The sequence below is a fragment of the Triticum dicoccoides genome, chromosome 7A (genome assembly GCF_002162155.2).
Source record: "Triticum dicoccoides isolate Atlit2015 ecotype Zavitan chromosome 7A, WEW_v2.0, whole genome shotgun sequence".
Lineage (NCBI taxonomy): Eukaryota > Viridiplantae > Streptophyta > Magnoliopsida > Poales > Poaceae > Triticum > Triticum dicoccoides.
In genome coordinates this window covers 720,960,824-720,968,066 of record NC_041392.1, presented here as the reverse complement: position 1 = coordinate 720,968,066, position 7,243 = coordinate 720,960,824, and the positions used below count along the sequence as shown (strand labels likewise).

General features: G+C 44.8%; 1 non-coding gene across 1 annotated transcript; it reads right to left on the bottom strand.

Annotated features, from left to right (window-relative positions):
- Nucleotides 1-5,903: 5,903 nt before the first annotated feature.
- LOC119334947 lies at nucleotides 5,904-6,037 on the bottom strand. Its single transcript, XR_005161645.1, has one exon. It is a non-coding gene; the product is annotated as a small nucleolar RNA snoR80 (small nucleolar RNA).
- Between the last annotated feature and the right edge of the window lie 1,206 nt (nucleotides 6,038-7,243).

Sequence of the window (7,243 nt, the reverse complement as noted above, 5' to 3'; positions counted from 1 at the left end):
ACTCATCAACCCACATTCGATGTCAAAAAATAATCATCAACCCACACGCATGGTTTTCCACTTCTAGCGAGCTCAAGGCTCATGGAGATTGGCTTTTGCAGAGGATGTTACCGGCTTTTGCAGCGTGTTCTAGTGAATTGGTGCGAAGATGGGGAGACTCTCTGGAGCTGGGTGATGCGCGCGAGATAGATGTCTGGCCAGAGTTCCAGAACCTCACGGCGACGTCATCTCCCGAGTGGCGTTCGGGAGCAGCTTCACCGAAGGGAGAAAGATCTTCGGGCTGCAATCGGAGCAGGCACAGAGTGCTGTCAAGATGGCAAACGTAATGTATGTTCCAGGTTACAGGTGAGCTCATACTTCCAGACAATCAATCATAGATATTTGTACAGCTATTTGTGTTGTTTATTATTCCATGTGCAAAGAATTAGATATCCACTCAGCCGCACAGAATGTAGAAGATGCACCCCTAAATAAATCAAAAAATACCCTTGAGCTTAAAAAGGCCCAATTATTCTCATCTGTTAGATCGGCCATATAATACATGTGCTCTGGTGTATTATAATGCACCGTAAAATCTCCCTAAAGCTATGCACTTTTAACGCTAAATTGAAAATAGCACTAATGGTATTCTTTTTCCCGCTATAGCACTAAGTATGGAGTCATTTAGCCTGCTAAGCGCTTAAAAAACCATCCTTCTCCATTATTTTGTGTTTATTTATGAAATATATTGTTATTGAATTAGGACACCTGAATGGTGCTCGGTTTATTTACGTCAAGTATATGCCTGATTGTATATTTATTTTTAATTTTTTCATGATTTAAGAAAAACGCTAAATGATGCTTAGCTTCGCTATAGCCAAACTATAGGTTTTTATAACTTCTGGCCGAGCCACCCCTAAATAACATAGCCCGCTATTTAAAAGATGGATCACCATACGGCATACGGCCTAATCGAGAGGGGTAGCCAGATACCGTGTTCCTTGATGACGCCGTGGTCGAACGGCGCCACTCGGGCGGCAACGGCGTGCGAGGACAGCGGCATGGGCTGGGAGCACGCCGCCGCGACGAGCCGCACATAGTCATGAACGTCGCCGGAGGGGAAGCGGTAAGGCGTGCCGCGGACGCCCCGAGACCGCAGGGCCCGAGCAACCCTCTCTCGGTCAGTCCTTGTAATAATCTGTATATGGGCGTGAGTCGTGACATGGCAGGGGAAGAGACTAAGATAAAAATTTCCAAGGCGGCGTGAATTTTCTCAGCTTGCTACGTGTGCCATCGTGGTCCATTCCTGTGTATGAACGTGGAAGTCCTGGAGCACGCGCACTGCCTGGAATTCGCGGGATCCGCACGCCCTCGTACACGAGCACTCGAGGTTAAAATTCCGTTCAACGCCTGCACTGCTGATTCTACGTACCTCCTCGGCTCTGCCGGCCCGACATTATAGTCGTTGGGTCATGCCGTGCTGCGGGCCGTGCCTTGCTTTCACTGTTAAAAAAGCCCTGCCCAAGCCACAACATTAGACGACACCAGCCTGCAAGGAAGCTCTTGATCTTCACCTCGGCTCCATTTTCGTCGCGACATATTTCCTGGACGTTATCACAAACATCAGAGCTGCTGCACCATGTGGCCATGCAAGCATTCTTCGGGAGATAGATCAGCGCCGAGCTTCTTTTAGGGAGATCTCTTTCCGCCATGCAAAGCGGGATTACAATGGCGAGGCACATGCTAACGCAGACTCAGACGCTCATACATACATATACTCATTCCTATAGACATGCCCTCACCAACTTTTAAATTTGTAATGCAAAACAAATTAGCAGAGCAACCTGTATATTTGCACGGCAAGATATTTTTTATTGTCAATGATCTCCGATAGATATGTGCTCTAGCATGTACTCCCTCTGTAAAGAAGTATAAGAGCATTTAGATCACTAAAGTAGTGATCTAAACACTCTTATATTTATTTAAGGAGTGGTATATATGTTCTTACATACTCATGATTTTTTATTATGATGAATTATTAGGATATTACAAATACACAGTTTTTTTTCACGAATACACGTTGTTGCGTATCTTTGTATTGATAGGTAGAAGAGAGGGTTACAGATTGCAGCCCCGTAGGACGTGCGCCATCAGGCGTCCCATGAGGTGCAGGTGAGCAGAGGGGGGAGGATGCTCAGCCTCGCTACAAGCTATTACAATGCAGGGATAATTGACTCTAAGCCTATGGCACCGGCGCGAGCCCAAAGTCGAGCCTCGTCGCGGATGGTGCGCTGTAGATCATCGCATGAAGGTCGGGCATTGTCAAACACCGCGGCGTTGCGGTGCTTCCAGAGGGACCAAGCCACAAGGGCAATGAGGGAGTTTGCACCCTTGTGGAGGCTGGCTGGAGCGGTGTTGGAGGTGGCAGCCCACCAGGCTTAGAAGCTCGCCGAGGCAGCGGGGGCGGAGGCCGGCAGCCTGCACCATGAGAGGATCTCATGCCATGTGATTCGAGAAGGCGCATTGGACCAAGATGTGGTCGATGGTCTCAGGCTCCTGGCAGCAGAACTTGCATAGTGGGTCGTGCGGGAGTCCATGGCGAGCGCGCCGCTCGGCGGTCCAGCAACGATCCATGGAGGAGAACTAGAGAAAAAAATTGGCATTGGCGGGAGCCCAGCATCGCCAGATGAGGCGCCAGAACGGAGAGCCTGTCGATCCGGCAAACAAGGCTTTGTAGGCCGAACCGGCGCTATAGGTGCCGTTGGTCGTCCATTTTCAGGTGATCTTGTCGGGGTCGGTGGTCAGTTGCACGCGCTGGAGTCATCGCCACAGATCGACATATTCGACAACAGCGGCAGGGCTTAAGGAGCCATGGATGTCGTGGATCTAGAGGTTGTCTTGGAGAGCGCCAGAGACGAGCCGCGCGCGCCGTCGCCTATGCGGGACGAGCGGGAGTAGCGTCGGGGCAATCTCGCTGATGGATGATCCCTCAATCCAGTGATCGCACCAGAAACGGCAAGACTTGCCGTCCCCAATGCTCCAGAAAGTGGATGCCCGAAAGAACTGCTGGACATCCTCGTCATGTGGGAGCTGGAGATGGCTCCAGGGACGTGATGTGTCTGTGGCCTGCAACCACAACCATCGGGTGCGGAGACCGATGTCAGTGCGGTGTATGTCGCGCACGGCGAGGCCCCCAAGCTCAAGCGGCCGCGACAGCTTAGGCCAGCTGACGAAGCAGCAACCGGTTTTAGCGTCCTTGCGACCGTGCCAGAGGAAATCACGGATAATCTTGGTGATCTTATTGAGGATGGAGGAATGCAAACTCAGGGCGAGGAGAAGGTGCACCGGCATGGCCGTAAGCACATGGCGCACCAGTGCTAGGGATGGCAATGGGTCGGGTTTGGGGCGGGTGGAGCTGTTCCAAATCCAACCCGTGACCCATCTTCCTACCCTCTGCCCATCCACCAAATTATCCATCGGCACAACTTGTGCCCATGCCCAAACCCGCTGGATACCCACATACCCATGGAGCTCCATGGGCATAGAAAAGTCAGCATGAAGCCTTCCCAAAGATCAAATTAGCTCATTGTCATTCACTCAAAAATGATAACATAAGCTACATGCACAAGTAGGCAACAAGTAATACGACACTACAAGAAATATGTCAACTTGTGACCACCACTATTGGTCACTGAATAGTCACAAATTTCCATTTGTGACCTTTTTGTGACAAAGAACATAAGGTCAAAAGCTGGCCGTCATAAACTGATTATAGCGACCTTTCTTCTGGAATAGTCGTAGACGTTTATGACCAAAATACGTCTACTGTGACGTTTTGGTTACTAGCAACCTCCCCAGGTCACGTAGGCATCTAACGTGGCAATCTGACGTGGCACAAGATTCAGCCCGGTCCAATTCGATTTTCTACATGGGCCTAGCCCAACAATTCAGCCTTTTTACTATATATTTTCTCTATTAATTTTCTCTAGCTACATGGGCATGGCCCAACAATTTGGCCTTTTTATTTCATGGATCATGGCCTTTTTGTGATCTATTTCGTTTTTGGGCCTAAGCCTTTTTATTTACTTGGCCATCGCATTTTGTTCATTGTTTGATTTGTGGCCTTTTTAGGGCCCAAATAGTATATGTTTCATTTCCGACATATCAACAATAAAGTATCAACAATAAAGTAACCAGTATTTTGGTCCAGAGAGCCCCAATCACACAAATTTTCATAAATGGCGACCAAAATGAGTATATTATATATATTACAATCATGCCATAGTTCACATCATCCAGGAATTTATAACAACTACAAAAGTGCTGCTATGAAATACTATAACAACCATTCACATCATCCAGGAACATATAATTAGCTGCAAAGATGAAGCATTCCCTTTTTCTAACTTCTTGAGCCTGGAGCTCCTGTAAAAGATAGGAAACGATCATTATCATGGCTGTGAATTCAGAATGAAAGCAATATCCTCAAACATACAACAGCTAGGAAAAGAATATTGAACAGAATAACAAACAAATACACAAGCAGCTAGGGGTCGATCCTAATGCATGAGGGCACGGATAACAATAGCAACCATGAGTAAATATTAGCAAATATTATATTGGTGGAAAAAAGTAAATACCAGCAAGCTCTAAGAAGACTCCAAGAAATTGATGGCTCACAATACAATCATGCTTTTGACAACAAATACTACTAGAATTAAGGTGCATAACATATTCTAAGCAGTGTTAGCATCATGACAGTAACAATTAACAGTAGCAGCTAGCAGGACATCAATCAAGCACAACAAAAGTACAACACCACACTTGGGATCTCGGAGCAAGAAAAAGATCATGTTGCTTAGGAGCTACCACAAATGATACTGATCAAGGGCAAAAACAAGTTGGTATGATATCATTCATTCAATCGTTCTCATCACGATCATACATTGAATTCATTAAAGGTTACAGATTCATTTTTTGACATAGCATTGGAAAATCACAAGAATAGTATATGAACCAAAGTGTCCAGATAAGTAGATAACACATGGAGGTCACAATCACATAGCAAAGGAAGAGTGGGACAGACCGAGGACTTACCCTCTGGACAAATCAAAGACTTCACGCATCCTCTTCCTCGGTGGACAAATCAATGACTTCACTTCCTCTTCGTCATGCACCAATAGGAAGACCATCTCAAACACCTTGGTGCCAACAAGAAACTGTACTCACACAGTGAATAGAACAAAAGAACAGAAAGCACACGTATATACTGAACAAAAGCAACATCCAGGAATAGATGACTCAACAGTTCATGTTTGTTAACAAAACAAGTGTGGACATCTCACAGTGAGTTAACTATCTGATGACTTTAGTAAAACACATACTAGCATTTGGTGCTACAAGAGACAATAGGAATCCAACTATCCCAACATCCCAACTTGGTAAATCCATGCTGCTAAAAGGCCAATCCTAATCGGGTTGGAACTGGACCTGGTTTCAAACATGTGAGCTACAACTATCGTAATACCACAGCCCAAAAAACCCTACAAATCCATCAAACTACTGTTTGCAGGTTTGGCATCAGTGGTGTCACAACGTACAGTCCACTTATAGTCATTTGGGAGAAAATTAAAGTAATAATTAGACTGCCATCACAATCTGCTGGTAACTTGCAGTCTACTTACAGCCACAATGATATCTTAAGAGTTACAGTCTAAATACACAAAACTTAAGAACATGGGAATAAACAGACCAACCCCCACATTCCAATAATTCAAATACTCAGTAGTCAAATGTGTATGCGTGTGCATGTAAATGTATTGAGGTTATGCAAAATTATGGTGCATTTAAACTATGAGATCATTTGGTCCACACATTTAGATCATTTAACACAGAGAAAAGAAAAATAACAGAGGACTGCATATGAATGTATGTGTCGTTTCCAGGATAAGTTGGCACATAGAATGCCACCAATCAGGATATACCACACAACAGAGAATAGCTTGTAGCGTCCGAGACTAATCTCCATGAGGAACACAAATCATCCTCAGGAATTGGTAATGAACGCACATCAATCAAAACAAAGAACAAAAAAACAAATGGAATTTGTGTTGTCCCTGCAAGTGCCATAAACCTGCAACAACAACAGCAACAGCTTCTTCCTAGCGACATTTTCCCGGGCCAGGTATCTATCAATGATGTTGACAGTAAGGAATAAAATTTCACCCAGTAGCTCAAACTTATAGTGGACCTGCATTGGGTGAGTTTGCCAGGTCAGGTCAGACACACAGCTCTGTACTAGATAACTTGACCGGGGTTCCAAGCAGATAATTACCTCGGTCCTTCTGTAGAAGCTATAAATTTCATCCACATATTCAATAACCGCAAGGGAGTTGCCGAAGTCGCAGCTGTCGATGTCATGCATTTCCTCCTCTTCGGTGTCCTCCATGTGGATCTCCTTCAGCTCCTTCATCTCATTGGCCAATTGGTGCCTGCCAAAATAAATTCAAATCCTTGAGTTGACAGTTACCTATTTTGCTCAGATTCTTGGTTCAAACAAGGTAAGGTAAAATAATCTGAATAATGCAGAAGATGGAAAATCTACAGATAACCCAATTGAACCTACATTGATATCATTCCATATATAAAAGAGAGCACCCAGTCCAGTTAGATAAGATATACTACTACTTGCCTAAATCTGCTAGAACTATATTAAACCTACATTAATGATATGCCATATAGTACAAGATTTGGTAGGAGTATGCTCAAATCTCTGAAGATTTGTGCTATGTGCCAATTTGCACCCGAATGTCATGGACTGGAACAATCTATACCACTGTGGATGTTGTTTTCCACTATATATCTCCAACAATAACACTAGTATCAAACTTGAAAAGAAATGCTTGACTAGCTAGCTAGTTTCTGAAAAGACAAGGCATTAAGAGGTATCATCATTCTTTTAATAACTTGCATTGCAACATTCATGATCAATAGCTATGTACAAATGCAAGAAAATCTACACGAACTGCCCTGCTCTCTTAAATATTTTCTTCAAGTGGTTTCTTTACAGCAGGGTATATGTTGCAGTTGACAAAAGAAGATGTATTTGCAGTTGCCTGCCACTCTGGAATGTCGATGTGCTGCCTGACCTTCTCAATGTCAGCCACCAAGTCCCAGGTCGTGTTCTCCTCTAGACAAAGCATGGGGAGTGCTCTTCCAGCGCCTTTCTGCAATCAAACACAAGCAGATTAAGCACCGTGATCTC